Below are 23,805 nucleotides of genomic sequence, written 5' to 3'. Positions count from 1 at the left end.
CTTTTGGGGGGTCCCTTTTCACGGCACCAGTTTGCGGATGCACTGTATCCACAAAGTTTTTAATCCGGCTCCCAAGATGGAAAGATTCTTTCACGTCGCAAATCCCTCCTGCGGAGACTGCCCGGAGGCTACAGAGCCTGCTACTGCGCATGCACATCTCTCCCCCTCCCTCCTGCTCATTCAGTTCTAAACAAACATCGTGGCCGCGAAGTGGTACGACCCGCGGTCTATATTCTAGTTTTATCGTCCAGATCAGTAGTTTAATAGTTGAGACTCACCCCTGATAGCATCCAATGTGTCATCAGTCCATGCAGATGTCGGCTGCTCTCCATTTTCTTCACGTTTATAGTGTTTTGTTTTCTGCACACGTCTGTGTAGTTTCATTACAAAATCAAGCAACAGCGCCCTCCAGTGGCCCGGCATACTAACTACATCATTGTCTCTGTGTCCGCTGCTGCAGAGACTCAGCTCCCTGCCCTCACTTTTTTTTTTGCAGATTAGGTGTTGTCAGGTGAAACGTTGTCGTGTAAACAGGGCCTGAGGTTAATGTGGTTGGAGCGTCTGACTGTGACAGGGTTTAGACGTCTACCAGTGTAATTTAGAAGAGGCGAAGTATTCTTAACTGCATGATGCTGCGTGCTTATGATCACATCAAGCTTATGTAAAAGAGGCTAAACTGTTGCACTTAAACTACCGAGAAATAAAACTACAATCAGGTTTTACACCCACTGAACAAAACTATTAAAAGTGTTGAATAAATAATTAAATTAGCATTTGGACAGTTCAGTGTGTTGAGTGTCTGATTTAGAAGATTTGACACTGTTGAAGAAAATTTCTGAGTCGAGGGTTATTAGAGTTTTGAAAAAGTCATGGAAACTGAACGTGAGCCAACATGCAAACTTCACACAGAACTTCCAGACTGCTGTCACCGCTACGCCAAACTATCTGACAACAAGTCCGCAGCTGATCTTCAAGCCCTGTAACTTGGGACCGTGTAACCCTTGCTTCCGATTTCCTGCCAGATACTGACCGCTGCAGACCGACAACACCGGACAAGAGCTGCGGTGTAGCTCAAGAAATAACGCAAATTCTAATTCTGTATGCCTGCCTCCTACAGAGGCAACACGCCAGGATTACTGTCCGAGGTGCCCGATTAAAAAAAAAAAAAAAGGAGAAGAACGTTTTTTTGGACGCATAACTAGTCCTGCACCGATAAGCACATCAGCACGTGTTGAAATTTTGATTCGGGAAAACCGTTTCTGCAAAACTCGCAAAACAAATTGGCTAAACGATAGCAGGTGGGACTTTAGTGAAAATAGGAGCATGTACAGTAAATATACACCAAAAGGTGGGGAAAATTCAGGAATACTGCGCTATGACTTTTGTTAACGATTTCCACAAAAATCGGGGGGAAAAAAACAAAACCTGTGAGGAATTGGCCAGTCAAAAGAGATGGGGCTTTGGCAAAAAACACAAAATGGAAGGGAAACTAGTCAGCAGCAAGTGGCAGGCACACAAAATCTCCTCTGACATTTTCTAGTTATTGTCTATTTTTTTCTACTTCTAAGAAATTAACTTTCAGGACAAAATGTTTAATCCCTGACAAATATGTCCCATTACAAACCCCCATTTTGATCAACAGTGTTAGCCAATTTACCTGGACACAGAATGAGTTTGTCTAAATTATAAAATGCTAGTCACAAAAGCAAAAATGACCATGGATATAGTATCTTGACAAATTCCTAATATGTTGCTGTTGCCAACAGATACTGCAGAGTAAGGGATCAAACTACCTAAAACAAATGGGAGCCGGCACAGTAAAACCTCTCAATGACATCAAGTCTGGGAGGCATTTTATCTTCATAATGTAGTTTTCAAATTGAAAGTTCTCTATCTTCAAGGCTGCATTTGTCCAAACCAATAATCTGTCCATCCATTCATCCATTCATCCACCCATCCATCCACCCATCCATCCATCCATCCATCCATCCATCCAAACGAAGCCAGCCCTGAGAACCTCCTCTCAGGCCTTCAGAGACTGAGCCGCGTGCTCTTTTCCACCATTCCCAGCTTATTTATGGAATGCAGCTTTGTCATATTTTTCCATAGCGCAATTTTCCCCTATAAATAGGCACGTAAGGCTCCGAGAGTTGGGGTGGGAGTATGAGGGGTCAGTATCTTTTGTGGACACTCATCACTGCCCCCCCTTCCTCCTTCTTCCTTTTTCACCCCCACCCCCTATTTTTCCAAATAGTTGAGCACTGACAAATATAGTGCAACGTTTGGGTGATGGGAACTCATTGGCTGGTCTTTCTTCTAAATCTACCTCCAGTTGGAGAAAAAAAAAAAAGAGAGAGAGACTTTCCAACTCCTCTGACCCATTTTTCCATTGACATGGAGAAAAACTTCACCCTGATGCCGGTGACATGTCGACTATTTGTGGCCTCCTAATTTCAACAAACAGTCCTGGCTGAATTCACATGTAATTAAACGATGCCATTCTTTGTCTCTGCTTGTATTATCTGGAGACATAAAAGGAATGCGTCTGCATATTTGTTTATGAGAACGCTTGTGCGTGTGCTTGGTCATTGTCATTTGGTCATAAGGACGGATGTTAAAGCTGCAAAGACACCGGTTACATTCGGAATGACTTGGTGGCCTGTGAGAGACTATCATCTCCCCAATTCTCACTCTCGGGTGTCCATTTCATCTTTTGTGGGTAAATAGGACAATGATAACGTTCAAAAATAGTCTTTGTTGAGGCGCAGAGGATACACAATGAAAATGTCTATATTGTTGCGAAGCCACACAAGCCAGAGAGTGAACTTTAATGAAATGGTGCAAAAATAATGTGAAACGTCAAAAAAAACCTTGTATAGCAGTTGCATTATGCATTTTTTTTTTTACAAACTGGACATCTCAGCTCGGGTCTCTGTGCTGTGTCTGCTACTCTTTAGAAATTAGTCTATGTTTTCTTTGAGTTTTTTTTTTTTACAATTTTCTTGGTGGTTTGGCTGTTTTGGAGCCTCTTACGGGCCGGTTTTAACACACAGGCCTTATGTTTGACACCCCCGTTATAGAACATATACCTCAGTTCATCATCTTTTCTCATTATGAAATAAAAAAAAAAACCAAATACATCCCCACAAGATGTTTTACTGCCTCTCCAGACATACTAATGGAATTGATGACGTGCAGACGTCAGTGCTTTGTTGCGCCCCTTAAGCTTTAATGGTTCGACACACTGAAAGAAGTGTTGGATCAGCATCAGACTTCACCGTGGATGCTGGGGTTTTCTCATTCATTTCCTTTCACAGTCCAAGAGCATTCATTTGAAAGTTATCGATGGCTTTTTGTGTGGATATGAGTGTGTGTGTGGTTGTCTGTCTCTCTGGGTTTGCGCTGGTTGTGTCCAGCAGGCAGCTGGGATCGCCTCCTGTGCTCTGTGACCCTGAGATGAATGGATTGATAAAGTGTCATTCTTTTCCTCTCAGCTTCATGGAACAACCTCAGTCAGCGGAGTCTCTGAAACTACACAAACTACATGTAAAACGTGTGATATACTGCATTTAAAGATAAACCAGATTGCTGTTTTTAGTTGATGATGATAGATTTAGTCGATACCCGTTGTATTACTGAGACAATGAGTTATGTGGATTTGCTCATTCGAGACAGCATCTCTTCTTATGCGCTGTACGTTTGGTGAAATTGGATGAAATGTTACCTGTTTGCAATGTGAAAGGTCAACAAAAGGGTTTTAGGGTTCAGAGCCTGTCTCAGCTGCTGTAGCATCAGTTTATCACAGGAGGAGGGATACGCAATCAACCACACACAACCGACGGCCAGTTTGGCTTTGTGACGGACCGAACGTGCTCATTTTTGGACTGTTGGAGGAAGTTGGAACATGTGGAGAACACATAAGCACTCCACACTGACTGGCTCCATTTGAGATTCAACACACACACACACACACACACACACACACACACACACACACACACACACACACACACACACACACACACACACAGACACACACACACACACACACACACACACACACACACACACACACACACACACACGCACCGTCATGGGAATTATCCTCAGGATGAAAGAAACAGTAGATCCCAGAATCCCTGCACTCAGTACAGTGCGGTTTACATCTCAGTACAGATGTAAAGAAATAAGTCGCTTTGCCAGAGATACACACTGGCAATTTTAGCCGAGCTAATAAATAGTGAATACATTAATGGATGAGCAGTAGAATAACGAGAGAAACACACAAAAACGTGGTGCTTGCCTTACCCAGAGAAAATCCACAGTTCCAGTACATCACAGTGCAAAGACAGAGACAGACAGCCTGACTTTCTGTGAGGAATTTGGAAGGTTTTGGTGTGATTCAGTTGGTTTAATGCAGGGGTGTCAAACATATTCTAGTTCAGGGGCCACAAGGCCCTACAGACAAATGTCATCTTGAGTAGACCAGTAAAATAGTGCCATAATGTCCTTTAAATTTAAACTTATGTAAACCTTATGTTTGACACTCCTGGTTTAAGGTCAACTGACTCTGGATTGTCTGTCCTGTGAACATGTTTGAGTTTGACCAACAGGTGACCCCCCCAGGCTTCAGGTCCCTGGATGAAGCAAGAAAAGTGGACGGATTTACTCACACATCCATATTTATCCATTTTTTATTCCGAATTCTAACGTCGATGGCACTGATGCATTCACTGGACTGTAAAAGAGAGAGCCTCTGCTCAGTGAACATTTTATAGGAAGTTATGGAAAATGTGGTGTCCCACATGCTGTGAGACGGGGTGGTCCAGTGGTCGCACATGTTGTCCTGATACAGAGTTATAAACTTTATACACTGGGTGACATGGTGAACCAACTCCACTGGGCCTGAATCGGGACAACAGCTGTCCTAACCGCAAATGCACCTTCAGTCCAATTTATTTCTAACCAGTCGTGTGCTCGCGCTCGGCCCCAGATGCCGTGGTCACTCCTGCCCCGGTTGGCCTTTGGGTCAAACAGTACATTTAGCAGGATACGGACTAATCAGGTTTACTCAGAGGAGTTAAGTCCGCTTCCAGCTCCTAACCGTCATTAAGGGGCCTTGGTCACAAGATCACTCTGCTGCTACTAGCCAGTGGTGTTTGACTCTACACACACACACACACACACACACACACACACACACACACACACACACACACACACATACAGTACAGCCGCACACTCACTCTGCTGGAATGACATTGTTGTTCATTCAGAGAAGCAGCTTGCTGTCGTAGCTGGCTGCGTTTGTTGTTGAAAGGTCCCCTGGGTGGAGATTCCTTTGGGCCTCAGTCATAAGGAGAGGCATCAATGGGAAACCAGTGGGGATAAATGAATGGGCCTGTGGTCAGGTGCTGCTCTGTTATGCGAGTGTTGCAACTGCTGAATGGCGAGCACGTCACACGACGATGACAAGAACTTTTAGTCACCGACAAAAACCGAAAACAGATCAAAGCAGGGACGGGTTTTAAAAACGCTCATGCGTCACCGTGAAACAACTTCATGAAATCATCTTTTTAACCAGAAAATTAACGATTCACACAAATGGCATTATTCCTGTACGATGTGATCCAGGTGAACTACTGATCCGTCATATCAGAAAAGGAAATCTCTGGTGGAAGATTTATGTACTGCATCATTTTCTTGGCAATGATCTAAACCAGGAGTGTCAGACATTAAGCCTGTGTGCTAAAACCGGCAAGAGGCTCCAATCCAGCCGAACCACCAAGCAAATGGTAAAACTTAAAATTGGCTTTATGTTGATATTGTAGTCATTTTTGGTATTAATTGTTTGTATAATACGTACCACAACAAAGGAAAACTTTGAAGTTTAAATCTAAAAGTTTAAAAGTAGCTCACTCAAGACGATGTCAGGCTGCATGTGGCCTCTGAAGTGAAATGTGTTTGACACCCCCGATCGACAAGGTGCCACATTTGTGGGATGAGCAGCAGAGCTGGGTATGTGAGCAACCGGAAGCCAATAGCAGCTGAATTACAGTAGCTAAAGAAGCAATCTTTTACAACCGTTAATTGAAGTGTGGGTACAAATGTATTAGTTTATTAACTTCCATACTCTGGAGAACTGAAATCCAACTTTAAAATTGTCGGAGGTGTTTCAGTTTGCACGTGATCATATTTAGCCTCGACATACTCTTCTTTTCATCCCACAAATGCATATCATTCATTTAATTTCATTTATTTTCCACAATTTCACAGATACAACTCTCAAGCTCTTCTGCAACACGTTTTAGATAAATGCATCCATAACAGCATGTAGATACAAATAAAAAAACACACTTTAAAGTTTGATGTGACACAAGAATGAACCCACTTGTCAGGATGAACGTAGCAGGAATCGTCTCTATTTACAAGAAATAGACTGAATTATTGTTTATATTCAAGTCGAACCGTCACACCGTCTCATTCAAGAAAACAGATATTGATAGTGTGTTAGTATTGTTAGAAACTGTTTCTTGAGCTTCTGTGTGCTGCATAATCTGGAAGCATCATATCTGATTGTATGTTTTAAATCTGAAAAGCCCAAAAAGAGACAGATGTCAGATTTCAAGGCCATTTTCCAAGAGCAGGGTACAAAACCTTTATCAGCAAAAAGTTTAAAGACCCTCTTTGATAGATTATGACCTCAAAGTGTCTTTAAAGTAAAGGTCAGAGATTTCAGTGAAATAAATGTGTCAGGAAATGACTACATAAATGAGAAATGAGAAAAGATTGAATTATGAAGTATAATTACAGTCAGTTTTTCTTTCTGATTTAAATTTTTCTGTCGTGCTTTTGTCACAGCTGCGTGCAAACGATCTGCTGTTTTCTTAAAATCATGTCACAATGATAATAAATCAGCACCAAACCTTCACTGCCTTTTTCCTACAAACACATAATCAACAAAACGTCACCCTGTATGCACGAGCAAACACAACTATTACCATGATAACTATTGTCATTGCATCACTATGTTTGGCAGCTTAATCATCGCCAAAGACACAGATTCAACTCGCATCGAAGAATCAAAGAGTCATAAAATCTATTTTCTTAATGAAAAAGTGAAAAAAGAGATGATGACCTGTCTCGGCATCCACTTATTATCACTGTAACTGAATCCGCCTTAAATTGACTTTCTGCAGCTTCAGTATTGATAAGTGTCGCTTCATGTGAAATAGTTTACGCTCAAACTATCCGTATGTCACGAGTGTGCTCGTCACAAACCGCGAAAATCACAGTGCCGAGCATCGTGGGACTGATCCACTCACTGACACCAGTTCTGTTATCGGTTCATTTAAAATCACACGTCAACACTGCTGTTCTGTGATGTTCGTCTAAATCAAGGTGCGTCAAACACATTTTAATAGAGCAGCCGAATACAGACCAATTTCATCTTGAGTGCGCTGGACCGGTAAAATAGTGCCATAATAACCTTTTTCTTTGTCGTGGCACAGAGTACACCTGATGAAAATGTCTATACTTTCTTTTTTTTAATTACTCCCAAAAATGATTACAATCTCAAAGTAAAGCCAATTTTAATGAAACCTTCTGGTTTAAAATACGATGAATACATAAAAAAAAAAAACGAGGCGAAAGCTAGTTTGCGATCTTTCCTGGCGCATCCTTGATATCCCAGCTCGGGTCTCTCTGTTGTGTTGTGTCGCTACTAAGAAATCTGCTTTTGTTTTTTTTTATCTACGTTTTCCTTTAAATCTTCACAATTTCTTTGGTGGTTTCTGTCGAATTGGAGCCGGTTTTGGCCCGCGGGCCTTATGTTTGACACCCCTGCTCTAAATCAACATTATGTAAACCTGTTTGATAAAGTCTTTGAATAAATTAGCCACTCATCCATATGTAAGACATTCCACAAAGTAGGATTTATTCTCAAACATAAACCTTCCTTTCAACACATTAAACCCCGTTTTCAAATTGTTGTTCCAAATGAGATGGCTTACTTTTCATATATTGTTTAACATTAAATGAATTAAAATGCTCGAGCTTCAGAAGTGAATAATGATCAACGGTGATTTACTACGATCAATACATCTGCCGTCTCTGCTGCGGCTGAGTCATTTGACGCACTCTCCACCGGTGACGCAGAACCAGCGAGCCAATTAAACGCCCGAAAACACGCATTTTGGCATGGAGCACTCGGAGATTTAAAACTTATAATTAATACCTCAATGAAAACAATTAGCCGGAGAGAAATCCTTAAAGCTAGAATGAGCTAAGTACTCGATAAAAAAAGCTCATGTGCTTTGTGCAATAGGCTTTGGGAACGTAGAGGAAACCGTGAAACCGGCAAGAGCGTCCTGCATCCTCCAGTTTCTTCTCATTACTGAGACACATGCGACCAGCAAATTATTGTTCCAATCAGTTTCCTTTCCAATATCAACACGGTCATCTCAAAAAAAAAAAAAAAAAAAGTCTTGGAAAAAAACAAACTATTTCACAACTTTTATTGACTGTTTATGTGTTTTTAAACGTTTGTGCTCTGCTCCATGAAAACCCTCAATCGCAAATCATTCCACATAAAAACCAGAGGACAATCAACCTGTACAACGTCTTCATATTGCACTACTTCATTGTTATGGTTTTCTTTACTTACTTTAGTTACTTTGATTGTTTTACTTAATTTCAAAAGTATCCTCACTTTAAGTGACAATAAAGTGTCCTCACATCACCTCATATGTTCTCCTAGAACATCAGTGTTGGAACCTTTTATCAGGAAAGTGAATATTTTTTGGAAATGTCAACATTAAGCTCATGTGAGATTTAAAGAATCAGCTTTGCTTTTGGTAAACGATCTCTTTCTTGTAGTCTCCTGATTAATGTGATTAAAGTGATATTACACTATTGGACAGTTACAGTTTTGTAAGATGTGCACCACTTTTCATGAAGTTTGAGAAATGTATCTCATCCAGACTTCTTGAAGCTCTGACTTTTAAAGTATTTTGTAAAATCTTTTCACATTTGTATATAATAATGGATGGCGAAAAACATTTCCCCCCCAGAATTGATATACTATTCTCTTACTTAGGACAAGTCTTGAAAAGTGAATATTTTAAACTTCCTGAGATAGCAGTGGTTCATAACCAGTCTGGATTTGGGACGGAAAATGTTGAACTACTCAAGTAAATACCATTAATATACTTTTCTAAAACTTAACTATGGTGACGGTGACGGCTGCTGTGAGCTACGTCAAAAAACTGAACCAATAGAAATGACGTATGAAATGACGTATGAAATGACGTACTGATCAGCGCCACACTAAAAAAGCCAAACAGATGCTTCGCGGCAACAAAATGTGTCAAACTAAATAATGTGGGACGTAAAGAAAGAAGTGGGCCTGGTAACGTGGTCGCAGGAGAAGCTTTGCTGTTTTGGTATTTCTCACCAGACACATCAACGCCCCGAGGGGCGAGGGCGACGTTCACGCTTCGCTGGATTCTTTTGAATGGATGGTGCGCGCTTACGACGTTTTAATTTTGCGCAATCACGTCGACTCACGTGCATCGCAGGCTGCGTTTCAGCTTGAGTTTTGATTGTGCAATCTGGATCAACACACAGCAAACTTCAAGTCGTGCTCAACGTTTATTGAAATTCATGTTGCTTAATTTTGGTTATAAGATTGTTTAAATTGGACGGTTTATAGTGGGCATTATGTTAATTCCATATCCATGGACAATTACAGCTTATTCTCAGGCTACACTGTATATTACACATTTCAGTTTTAAACTCTTTTTGCTCTCTTCTTCTTCCCTATATTCTCTATTTTCGTCTTTTAATTCTATTTTTGGTGATACACTTTGTCTATATTCTCTATTTATGTCCACACCGTGAAATTCGATTCCACAGTGTGTCTTGTATTTACAGCAGACTTGACAATCAAGCTCACTTTGACTTTGACTTCATATTTTAGTCAAAACCAAAATGCTTCAGTTTAGTAACTTCAGCAATTTTTTTTAACAGACTCAGTTGTGTTTTTATGCACAAACGTGAAAAGAAAAGACTCTACTGAGATGTAGATTGAAAATGCTTTCACGTGTTAACAAGTGGCTACAGGAAACACAATTAAGTTTTCTTTCTTTTTGTCCTCAATGTATTAAAACCCAGGTCTCATATTCTGCATCATATTCACCTTGATTAAATATCTTAATATACCCACACTTTGCCGGTCTTCTACTTCGGTGTGTCGCTCAGTTGTGAAACTGACATTATAAAGCGTTATCGCCACCTCTTGTTAGGGAGTGTAAATGTTTCAGCTCTTTCACATTTTCCTGGTTTAAGTCTGCATGAACTATAAATGGTCACGGTCTTAAAGAGCGATTGATGAATGGGACTCATAATATCACCCATGGCCTCAAATCTGCTGAAATCATTATCATCATTATCATTGAACAGTAAAGACAACAGCAAAGTGTAAAGTGAGAAAAAGACAAAAAAAAAAAACTGTGAGAATATCCACTGGAGGCAGGCCGTGAGCATGCGTGGAGCTGCGGGGAAAGGGTAAGCTGTGGATAGGGTTAAATCTTCCAGGCTGAATGTGGGCCTGCAGGGTCAGCTGGAGCAGTGGCTGGGGCCTGCAACCCATAGTGGGGCTCTACTAGCAGTTCCCTCCCTTGCTGTTAGCTGGGAGACGCCAGAGAGGGAAAAAGGTCCACTGCCGGCATACCAAGAGAACTGAATGACCTAAAAATGCATCTGTGCCTTTACAACAATCCCACGTAGGCAGATATAGGGCTTCTATGCACTTTTAGTTTTTTTCATATGGAACATAGAGGAGGGAAACTGTGTTTTTTTAAATCTTTTTTTTTAATAGTTAAAACTTATATAAAATCAGACCGTATGAGACTTTTGGAGTTCATTTTGATTTAACCTTGTGATTGTGAAAAAGATAATACCTAAATGTGACCACAGGATATGGATCAGCTCTGACATGTGTCCAGAAAAGTGGACTTAATGTCTGCAATATGAAACTTGGTGTTGCTATCAAGCCAGTGAAAATAGAGGTCACGTCTCGTCAATTGGGCCAATATCAAACATTCTTTCAAGCCAGAAGGATGAGCTCCAGTGAAGTGAGCATTTTCATTTAGATTGAATGAAACCCTCGATTACCCTGTTTAAAAATGAAGACGATCAGATCTTCAGCTCAAGCAGATTTCCTCTTTAACCTTTTAGCCTTTGTCTGTAAAGTGAGTGTGTTTGTTGGGGTCCACATTTCTTCAAAACTAACGATGGGTAATTAATGACTGAATGAATTCATGAATTATTAGATGTTTTTAACATTGATATAGGCGATAGGTGTCTAGGAGTTTTAGATTTTGGAGAATTTATGAAAATGCAGGTTCAGCAAAGCATATTTTACAACAAAGCATCAGATTAACACATTTCATGTTCAATTATGATGAAACTATATATTCACACTTATATACATTATACATAGGGCCTCCATAATACATGAATTCTGCTGTTTAGTTAACGATTACGATATGATTCCTAATAAATACACACAAGTAGATGATGTTCATGTCTTTGTTGTTTGAGATTTGTTCTTCTAGTTCTCATTTAATAGTCAATTTTGAGCCCTAAATTTTCAAATATGTGTTGAAATGGTTTCTCTCTGCAGCCCACTTTCATCCCACTATGGGTATAAGTGGTGCTTCAGTGTAAATAAGTGTGTGTGACCGCTGATCTGTAAAGTGTGTATCCTTCCTTCATCCATCATCACGTCCAGCACCGTGTGGACTTGTGTTGGATTATAAATGCAAAATCAGTATTTAAAAAAGACAAATAAATTACATAAAGGTTCTTTTTTTAAACTTTGGAAATTGTTTAAAATGTCACTGAGAGGCCACTGAAGGGTTAATGTGGTTAATATGAGGGAAAGCTCCCATGTGTGTTGGATCAAGGCCCGCTGGGTTGTAAATGCTAACAGGTAGCCTGGTGCCGATTCTCAGAAACTGAAACAGCAGTTTCCAAATGATTGTCGTGAATAATTAAACCATCAGACATCCTGTAAAAAGTGAGTATGAAGGCCCGACGCTGGTCTGTTGTTTGATTCATTATTGATGCGTTTCACATGGCCAGTTGAAATGAAACGGTTCTGGAGAAGTGGGCCCGGTCAGCTGATGGTCTTTGGTCCTGGGCTTCTCCTGCTGCCAGTAAGTGGAGAGACGGACAGTGTGCCCGGTGTTATCAATGAAGCCAGCCTCTTGGCTCTCTAAAAAGTGCAGCTTGGACGGCGGCCATCGCGGGGCATTAGGCCTGGAGGTTTGTGTCGTTTGTAATTTATAACACTGAGGGAACCGGGCAAGAGGACAATATGGAGAGAAGAGGGAGAGAGAGGGAATGTGGGAGGAGGGGGAGGAGGAGGGGGACTGCACCAGCCAGGGGCTCTGCTTCCCTCAGTGTGCTGCACAGAACCATAGAACCAGAACCACACAGCCACAGATTAATAGATCCACAGAACCAGAACCACAGAGACAGAGATACATCGATATAGAACCACACGACCAGAACCACAAAGATACAGAACCAAAGAGCAACACAGATAAATAACCACACAGACACAGAACCACAGAACCGGAACCAAAGAGATACACAGATACAGAACCAGAACCACAAAGATGCAGAACCGCGGAACGAGAACCACAGATGGATAGATGTTATGAGCTTGTCTGTCTCTGTTCACCCATTCATCTTTTACACAGCTTCACCCATCTGAGGCTCGCTGGGTTCTGGAGCCGAGCCCAGTCTTTTGAGTGAAAGTCTATATGTGATCCTGGAGTTCCTGATCTATTGAAAACACCCATTCAAACCTTTCAGTTCAAGAGAAAGTCTGTATTTGCACTGCTGCTACATGCAGGTGATCGTGGAAGAGACTTCGGCGTCAGTCGATTCATCTCCGGTTCTGCTTCATGCGGTTCAGGAGTCGTAAAGAGCTTCAGCCTGGACAGCTTCATCGCAGGGAGACAAACAGTCGCACACATGGAGAACATGCAAACTCCCCACAGAAAGACAGAAAGTCAAACCCGGACTTGAACCAGGGACCTTCTCAACGTGCGGCGAGAGTGCTGACCGCTTTAGAACATCTTCCTCTCAATCCATGCCACTTTAAAAACACACGAGCTCAAACAACCACATAATGGAGACGAACACACTGAAAGTCAAATCCTTCAGTAAAGACACTTAAAAAAGGGGTGAAGACATAAGAAAATATCTACAAAAGACTCAAAGTTCAGCGGTGTGTGCTTGTGTACTGGATTAAGGACTCTGCTTGATGTACTACGATCCAGCTTGAAGCTAAATCGTGTTTACGAGGGCCAAACAAGCATTCAACCGATGGTCCCCGTGTATTAAACCCCCGTTTACCTGAGAATGATCAGCCGGACGCTGCGCTGCTTCTGTCTACTTGAGTTCACCATAGAGTGATTGGCCGGAGCTCCGGGCCTCTAAAAGCAATACTGGATATGATCTGCAACCAAGTACAACCGAAATGATGAATAAGTCCACAAATAAAAACTTCAGTTAAAAGAGCCGACTCACAGCTACTTTTCCATCATTTTAAAAACAAACTGATTCATTCCAGAGACAAACTGTGTATGACTGGAGACGCCCTCAGGCCACGTTTTTAAATCTTATGTTTAGACCTGACAGATAATTCGGCGTGTTTTTAGAGTTACATACTTGTTTTTATTCCTTGATTTCACAGGATAATCTTAAATCTAGATTTAAAAATCTTATTTCAAGATTTCTTATCGAGTAAAATGTATTTGCAGAGTCTTTCACTAGTTTCAAGTGATTTTCTTCTGAAATTTAGCGTTTATCTTATATTTGGGCTACACTTTGCAGTTCATGACAACGTTTTAAGTGAAACGCATCGTTTTTGCATTTTCTTTTCTGAAAAGTTTCGCGTTCACACGGCAACATTTTGAAAACAACAGCAGCAACGCTGGAAATGATGTAATATTCATGTTGGGCCACTAGTGGGTGCTTTAGGTTGTTTTCGTAATGTAACCACACTCGCGCGGACAATACAAAAGTTTTCGAAAAGTTGCGCTGTCAGTGGCTCCGAGCGCCGTTGTCATGTAGACGCGCACTCGAAACACAACAAACGTTTTTCGTGCGGCGAGCTGCCGAGGGGGCGGGGTCAAAACGCGCCACGATGAGCTATGCGAAGCACATCGCACTGACAGGAAGAACAACCCGTAACTTCACGGAACATACGAAGAGCTTAAAAACAGAGAAGCTACTAATGCTACGCAACATAACCACAGACCTGCAGTGATTTATCTTTCCAAACAGCAGAAATGCTCATGAGGACCCTTTCTTGGACTGAAGCATTTTTCAGTGTATCAGATCACATTGAATTTCAAAGAATTCTAATAAAAAGTTCAACTTGATTTTGCTGTCAAATTTACACGACATTGAAAATGTAGAGTCGCCACAGTTTCAGAGCAGGATGCATATTCAAACAAAGTGTAACAGTCCTAATCGACATGATTTTGTTTAACTTACTTAAGGCACATTTTTTGGGAAAAGATAAGATATTATGAAGGAGCTTAATGGACAGTTGATTGTTGCTGGTGCCTTTCACATCTTTTCAACTGTAATTTAGCACAAAGGAGGAAATAAACATTTTCTGCAACGTTAATGCAAAAACACAGAAGATATTTTCTGTGTTTTGTTGATATTTTAGAAACTGTGGAACCAGTTTGTTTGGCGTAAAAGAGAAATACAATGAATGCGCGACAACTTATGATCTACGGTGCAAATGCAACTCCTGGAAAAATTGCAGGAACTACGTGTTTTCATTGAATATGTAATATCATTCTTCATTTGAAAGGACTGACAAAAGCTGGGAAAAGATCTTCTACAAACAGATTTAAATGCAGATTTAACCCGAGGGATAGAAAATAAATGACAATGAGGACGATCTGACTAAAGTCTGGTTTACTGCACCTTGGAGACTGAAAACATGTCGCCTGTTAATCCGCTCTGATTGCGTTCATGGAGAAAACGATCACCCCCTTCTTGTTTTATTGAGGCGCTGAACCTCTGGAGTCCAATAAAGCAAGCGGTGGGACACACCTGACATCTCCTGTGGTGAACTTCACAATTTTAGCCTCTGCTAATAAGACATAATGGATGCCAGCAATCATTCTTCTTCTCTTGCTAATCATCGTTCTGCAACACTAATAGCAGCAATTTCCCTTCATTTCATGAGAATGACATATTGCACAACACCCAAATGACCCCGATAATATCTTAAAGACATAACTAGAGTCCAAACAAACATTTCCTCTCAGACACACGGACTAAATGAAGGACTTCATGCAGCACACAGTATCGAGGATCTTCCGAAAATAGGAAATGCAGTGACGCCTCGCTCCTTTTAGAAAATATTCTGGAAACCTGCCATGAAGTAAAAACATGAGTATCTCTGACTTAATGACATTATCACAGACATGCTCACAAAACTTGCGCTCTCCAGCTTTGGAAAGTAGATTCTGACCTCAATCTTGACTGAACAGTTTTAAATATCCAATCAGTTGTTAATCGGATTTCCCTGCAGAGTCACAAGAATAATGATCGCTCTGGACTGTTCACGTCGGCAGACACTGTCTACAACATCCACAATGGAAGGGCTTGGATATTAGTAGAACTGGGAGTAAATTATTTAAATGACTTTAAATTAAAATCATACATTAGAGCACAAACGCTCATTATTTCCCATTTAAATTGAAGCTTTTGTTCCTCCGGTTATGGTAATAGACTGAATAATCAGTTACCGGAGAAAACACACGCACGCACGCACGCACACACACACACACACACACACACACAGGTCCAGTGTGATCTCTGTTTTGGGGACCAGCTTATTAAAAGCAACGTGGGGGTGTTTGCATTCTGGATTGCATAATAACAAATTTTCCTCAGCGGTGCATGGCTACAGATCCTAGGCAACATGTGCTGGAAGCAGCTCCTTAACTACACGCACAACACAACGGTACCAAAAGCCATTGTTCAGGAGCAGACACCGTCACGGCGACCAGAAGCGATACGAGTCCCTCATGAGCCTGCGGATAGGCAATCAGGAGAAAAGATGTGAACTTTCACGCCGTGCGGTGCTGAAAGAGCGAAGGCTCCTGGAAATGTGTGTGATGCAGACATAGTGACCACTCCAGACAAACTGCGACACTGTTGTGATTTCTGTCAAAGTGACTTGCGAGGCAAAGGAAACCTTGTTAATACAATAATACAGTAAGTGTTTGGAGCTTATCCCACTCACCTCGGCGGCACAATATGAGGCTTATTTAACTGACTCCAGTGATAAAAGCCATATGATGACATTCATAAAAGCCTATTGTCATGGTCTTATAAGCAGTCCATTGATTCATCTGGGTTACATAGAAATAAATCCAGCGGGTCGGATCACAGAGGCTCACATCAAACGTCTCCCCATGTCAGAGAACCCCACAGTTCAAAGCGAGGCGTCGTAAGAAGTCGTCCTCAAGGCGGCAGCGACCTCGCTGTGGCTGCGAGTTTCTCTTCAGAGAGTCGCACTATCAATTTTCCATTGCACCTTTTGTTGGTTTGCCAAGTGGGGCGAATTTGAAGGCTAAAGCATTTTCCAGCCAAATATAGCAGGCTGACACTGACGCAGTTGTTTGTTTGGTCGAGCGACAAAAGCAGGAGTTGTCGGGCAGCGCTGCAGCCACATCAGAGGGGAACAACAAACAACAAAAACGCACGTTTGGAGGTGAGAACAAACGGCGATGAGCGGCGGGAAGTTGACTTGTCGAACAGACCGAACCGTCCCGGCGAGTGCAGAGCGTGGTGGATGGCACAGCAAAAATAAACGTAAAGAAAAGTCATAATGCCAGATCAGACAGGCTTCGGGAATGCACTGTGTCTAGATTCACACTCCTAAACTGTGGTACTAATCAGGTCTTAAAAGCCTACTCCATGTTGCACCAGAATCTGAAGAATGTAGGCCAATTCAAAAGCCAGCCTTGTAACACAACAAACCCCCGAGTTCAACCCAGTCAATATCAAAATCACCAAAAGTCAACCAAGTATTCATTCAGGTACTTTTAACCTTAAATACTCTTTTGAATGAATACCGCGTCGCGTGCAGTGTCTCTAGAAAACTGTACAAGCGTTGGCCGCATTGGTACGCAACATTAATGTGAACAGATTCCAATGAAACCACAATAACTATTAAAAGGATCTCACCTTCATTTCTCTCAAGAAAATATGTCAATTGAACCGTTTGTGGTATTTTGATACAACATCCGTGAGGAATTCACTAAAATGTGTGTCAACTGAACATTTGAACCTTCATGTGTCGTTTCAGGATTATTCTATATTCCAAGACTTTAAGTGTGATAAGAATATCTACCATATCATGTCAGTTATACAGTCAAATGTAATTTAAAGTGAAGGATTTCATATTCCAGGAGCCAAGAGTCAACCGCACCTCTGTTTAGAAAGTTTAAACTTTTACCAATATCATCTAATATCACTCTACAAATATGCATATTTACGTATAAATTCAATAATAATAAATAAGAGCTTCCAGACACGTTTCACAACTTTTTCCTCTTGTTATCAGACATTCACTCCGACCCAAAGAGGAACCAGAAAACACTTTGATTTACCACTTTGTCGAACCTCCAAGTATCAGCTTGGCCCAAAACTGTAGAACAAAGTATTTAAATGTATTTCCTCTTCATCATTTAATTATCTCCTGTCCAAACAATCCTGCCTCAGAAATCACACGTATTTCATGATTACTATTAAAAGGAAAAGAATCTCTGGATTGGCTTTAGACCACTTAAACATTTATTGAGCACTACTATCTTAGAATACAATCTGTCATTTACAAATAAAGTACTCGGATGTGTCTCATCTGACTTATTGTACGTTTGAAAATAGACGCTGTGGTTTGTCGTGGTTTTCAATGTGGAGTGCAGAAGTTCAAACACAGTTTTCTCATATTTTTATGATAAATAGATCAATCGGCGGCACTGACTGGGAAAAGGAGAAAAACATTAATCCACAAGTTGTTGAAACTAAACGAGCAAAAGGCCTGAATCTTAAAAAAAAAGATATATTTCATTGAAAGACAGAAAATGTAATTAAAAACCAAAAAACGAGAGAAAATGCTTGAACAAACGAACAAAAAAGTGTCGAATTGCTCTTGAAAGTCCTGATTTTGTCAATTTCTTTAAAAAAAACTGTTATGCACTAGAAAGTACAGGTACTGAGCCAAATTCAGTTTTTTATCATTTTAAGAGAAAAAAGAAATTGAAACTGCAGTTCTCACAGACAGACATAAATAAGTTTAATTTTTTCCAAAGTCTTTTATCACATGTTGAACTGCATATATGTGTGTATTTAAATTAGTATATGTGTTTAAATAGATAGGTGTACACTTGGATATAGATTTCTTACTTAGTGTGTGTATTTTTTTTTATAAAATATAGATTTATGTATTATGAGTTTGTATATTTGTGTCTGTATACACATTGTTATAAATATATACATACGTGTGTGTATGGGTATGAGTGTGCACATTTGTATAAAGGTGTAGGTGTACATTCAAATTATTATAAATAGATTAGATTTTTTATACACTTGTATTTTGCATGTTTGTTGGCATGTCTGAAATGAATTAACTCCTTACGTTTATATTCAGACATAAATGGCCTGACAAATTAAGAAAAGTATGAATATCTTTCAACAACAGTGCTTTAGATTAGATTATATAATACATCCACTCTGAAGTAAAAAAATCTGCTTTTTATGTATCTATAACTCTATTACTATCCACTTTGATTTCTCATCAAATTGTGTTTATTAGGTCCAGATTAGAATATATTCATATAGATGAAATGAATATTTAACAGAAACATTTTAAACCCAAAAACCAGAAACCAAGCAAACAAAGCAAAACTAACTCGTTAAACTCAAACGTACAAATAAGACAAATCTGAGGTCAATCTGCATCACAATTCAACTATTCAACTATTTCAATACATTTCATAAAGCCGCTTTGGATTGTTTTTCTGCTGCTCCTGATTTTTTTATTGACTTTCGAAGGAATAAATAAAAACTTTTCATGCATTACAAATTGGATCAGAGTGAAACAAACTCAATGTCACCACAGTTTTAAAAACCCAGACAACCAGACAACAAACAGACAATGAAAGTTTGTTTGGTTGATCAATGAAAAGTCTGGAAAGTTTGTGGGAGCGTGAGAATCATAGAAACAAAGTACAGAAATGATCACTTGATGTCTTCCATTCTCTAATTTATAGTCATTCAGTTGAAATTACCTTTAAGGTTTACTATTTCTATGCAGTGTGGTAAACAATACCGTTCCTAATAAACTGTATTTTAGCTTTATGGCAAATTTTGTCCCAAAGTATTTGATGAATTCTTGTGAAAACTGCATTTTGATCAACTGTCTCAGCTCTAATCTTGAAATGTGATCATCTTACATCATCTTTATGATTTGAAAAGTACACAACATCCTGAATCAGTGTTATATGTAGAACCTTATTGTAAGAGTTTGTGAAATATCTGAGATATCTGACAGCTCAGCATGTGAGTGTCTTTTTAACCTCCGTATGTGATGATGTGCACAAACTCAGTTTCACTCCTATTAATTCTCGTAATTTCTTCCCTCACTGGGTAAGTTACATTTATATTCTAGTGAACTCGATGAGTAAACATTCAGAACAATTTAAAATGAATATAAGTCAACATCTTGAAACTTGTTTTCACGTTAAAACATGAATAACACAGAGTGTGGATGGAGAAATGCTGCGCCACACGTTTTACAAACAGACAGTCTGAAATCATAGAGACAACAAATCAAGAGAGAAGCTGTTAAAGCTAAAAATCTGGATAGTTGTGAAGAGACACGTCAATTCTTAACAGATTATGTGGGTTTTGTACCTGTAACATGCGGGTTTTTAAGAAAATATCCGTTTGTACAGGAGAAGATCTGCTGCTGCAGTGAAATACAGCCCAGCTCTGATTTAAAGTGAACGTCGAGCAGAAGAAGCTGTGTCCCTCATCAGGAAACATTGGGTGTTTTCACCAACATGAAGCTATTTAATCCAAACACTTGCTGCAGCGTTGGCAGCGGGGGTTACCAGGCAAACACTCCAACGCGCTTTCTAGGCATTTGCTATGATACGTACCACACAAAACACCCAGAAAGAATAAAAAGCAGTTAAAGAAAAACCACAGAACCGCCGTGGGGGTCTTAAACAGGGTCCAGATACCAAAAAAATGAGTTTCACTTTAAGACAAAGTACCGAGCGGGGAGACCGTGAAGGCTGCTGAATCTGAATTAAGCATAGATTGGCCTATATTGCAGCGATCGGGGGAACTAGTTCAAGACGTGCCAGGCCTCATGTAGGCTCACTTACACTGGGGAGCTCTCTCTCGCACACTGAACGACATAAACCCTGCGTTCTCCAGCAGGAAGTGAGATAACATGAAGGTGGAGGGGATTTTGGGTTTCTCACTGGGATATTTAACCGATCTTCTAAGGGATTCAGGTATTCACAGAGATGTCTGGCGGCAAAACAAGCAAACGAAAGTGTAAAATGTCCTATTGGGGAAAGTCTCCTGCCCTCCCCAGGGGCAGAAAAGTAACCTGCCCTTGTACAGTAAATCCCTTCCTCCGCTCGCCGGTCTGGTAAAACCGCATGTGAGCGAGTGAATAACTTTCACATTCAGGAATATCACACATAACTGGAAGTCAGAGGGGCAGCTACATTCTTGTTTTTTAACTCAGCCACTTGGTTTGGTCCCAAATGGCACACACACTGACTCACTCATTAACCGGAAAAACCTGCAGCTTGACGAGCAGCCCCTGGATGACTGTAATTGTTGCAGTGGGCAGACTGGGGGCAATTAATGAAGAGGTCAGGAGTTTCCACAGGGGCGTCCGGGTGCAAAAAAGCTCCTGCAGGAATCCGACTGTCACCTCTGGACGAGGGCCCCAGTTGAGCAGGGTCGAACACACATGGGTGCACAGCATTGATCCCGACTCGATGTCCCGCTTATCAAATCAGTGCATTTATGTGAAGGCTGAATGTCTTAATAAATGCTTCAATAAGCCCCCTGCAAAGACAAGCCGTCACGTCAACAAGCCGTAGATCCATTGCAAATCGACGCCTGCTGCTCCTACACAGTCTCGAATATGGCCGCCATGTTCGGGCTTTTTTTTTTTCATGTTCGGAACAGACTGCGGACGACTACGCAGCTCCGCAAGCGGCATCAAATTAATTAACAATGACTTACAATTCAAAGCACTTTGAACTGGCTGTGCGCTGTGCACAAAGCCGGAGTGACGGGGAACTTTGAGCCCTCCCCTGCAACGGTTCCCTCAAACACTCCCGACACCGCCGCCGCGGGCCACGGCCGAACCCGCGTGATAACACAACGCTGGCAATGAGATGAGAAACTTATTACAAATGCGTTCACGTTTTAGTGAGCGGACGCAAACCCGAGTCACAAAGCAACACTAACTGAGGGACTGTAATCTTATGATTTCACTGAACTGAAAGAAATTAGTTATGAGATTACTAAAACAGGTGGGGGGGTTTTTCAATATAAATGAGCATAAATAACATTGTTATTTGCCCCTTTTGCTTTAGCAGAGTATTTCGATGCACCTGATTGATGTATTTCTCTTAAAAATGTGAAATAATGTGCAAAACTGGGCTTGGAAATCAGTACCGAACACAGAAAGTCTCAACATGCACACAATAAGTCATGTTTATGGTACTTTCTTCGTAGTGTAAGACGATAGAATCTAATAATGTGCCGGCAAATAAGAGAATTTAATGTTCTGAAGAACATTTCTACTAGAATTGATGGTTTTACGGGAGATTCAATTGGAAAATTGGGCAGATAAATTTATACTGCCTTTAAAGTTAAAAGTTGTGCACACACTTTAAAGAATTCCTTCAAACACATGAATCATCACAGCCCCTAACACAAGTACTCAAGTAAATGTACTCAATCTCAATTATTCTACTACTTTCATTCCACATTTCTAAAACAAACACTGCAAGTTGTGACGTCGAGTGTTTGAATCCTGTTTGGAGAACGAAATAAGTTAATGGGGCAAGACGGCACCCGTGACGACTCAAGTAAAACCAGCCACACTAATGTCATTAAAAACTAATTAGTTCAAAGAATATGCTTGTCTACAAATGTGCAGATCCAAAGGTCAAACTGTCTAAAAAGTAAAATAAAGTGGATTGAATGGATCAATCAAGTACGAGTAAAATTTCATGTAAACATCCACGTAAGTACAAATCCCCCAAAATCCCCTGAGGAACAAACACCACAGCGACAATCCACACATGAAAACATTGATTCCTCCAGGTGAGAACTCTTAAAAACTAAAGTGTGCCAAGGTCGTTCTGCCTGACAAATTTAGACAAGATGTTCTGATTTCAAACCCAGATTAAATCAGTGTCAAATATGAACCCTGATGGGAACAATATGCTCCGGGACAATCATTATACTCCCATCACGTGCGAAAAAAAAAAAGTTTGAATAGTTATAATTGATGTAAATTTGAAATTAGACAAGAGACGTGTGTCTTAGAGCAAAATAGTCCTGAAAACGAAGTTAAATACGTTGTTGTGATCTTTCTGCTTAAGAATAACTCCCGGATTTCTGGGTGTAAAGTTGTCTTAACTCTCAATGAATGTTTGGTAGCTGAGCGTAATATACATCGGTTTATTAGTAGGGTTGGAACGACTAGTTATGCAATGTCCTTTTATACAATTCAAGGTCAAGCAATAACCCCCCCCCAAAAAAATGTTCTAATAACTATTCAGGTGAAATACAGTAAGTCCCTAAACACAGACAGGCACAGATTGGAGCAGGAAGCAACAGTCCATCTCTCCCCAGCAGCTTCACCTAAGAGCTGTGGATAACACGTCTTGTATGATGTCCAGCAGTGCCACACACATACAGTAGATTTCACTGTCTTAATATCTGGTTCTCTTATTACATGTGCAATTTTATCCCTTAAATAAAGTCAGTCTTCCAGCTCCACTGCATAAATTGGAATTTTGTTTACTCTCAGCATTAGACAACAACTAAACGTTTCATTTGCCGTCTAGTCTCAACTAAAGGTTTTCAAAGGTGCTCGACGTCGCCTCATGAATTCAGACAGAAACACAGGTAGAAACACACAACACATGACACTTCCTCTGTTAACCCAGAAAAGTGATGCATGTGTGTGTGTGTAACCACTCAGCTGTGATGAAAACAAACAACACCCCCCACCCCCCCACCCTCAGTATTATGTAATGCTAATTTGGCATGGAGAGCTACACCTAATTTCTGGTAATGGAGCTCAATGATTTCTCCTTGTTTTTCCTCACCGATTAATCCTCTTAAAGTGAAGTGAATATTCTAATGAGCACGCGATGCCTCCATCATGCCGTTTTCCCTCCACCTGCACTGTCAGGATGGATCCTCCGGCCGCTGACAGGTGCATCTGCGTATCATCCACACTGCAGCCGAGGAGTCCGGGGGTAAAGAGGGAAAAGACTTGTACCACAGCTACAAACACCGCCAGGAATAACTTACAACAGGGAGAGGGTGGGGGTGGGGGCTATGCAAAACATCAGATAAAGCATGGGTGAGGTAAATATCTTTCTCAAACAACATGCGCATATGAACACAGCGCAACAC

General features: G+C 40.7%; 1 protein-coding gene across 1 annotated transcript in view; it reads right to left on the bottom strand.

Moving 5' to 3' along the window:
• The window catches only part of cnnm2b (cyclin and CBS domain divalent metal cation transport mediator 2b), a gene marked incomplete at both ends in the record, with an annotated part of 48,110 nt that overhangs the window by 22,138 nt on the left and 2,167 nt on the right, over positions 1 to 23,805 (bottom strand). The gene's annotated exons all lie outside the window — the stretch shown is intronic.

Source organism: Lipophrys pholis (assembly GCF_963383615.2).
Source record: "Lipophrys pholis genome assembly, chromosome: 5".
Classification (NCBI taxonomy): domain Eukaryota; kingdom Metazoa; phylum Chordata; class Actinopteri; order Blenniiformes; family Blenniidae; genus Lipophrys; species Lipophrys pholis.
Note: the sequence above shows the minus strand (reverse complement) of the source record. Positions and strands in the feature narration are given on the sequence as shown.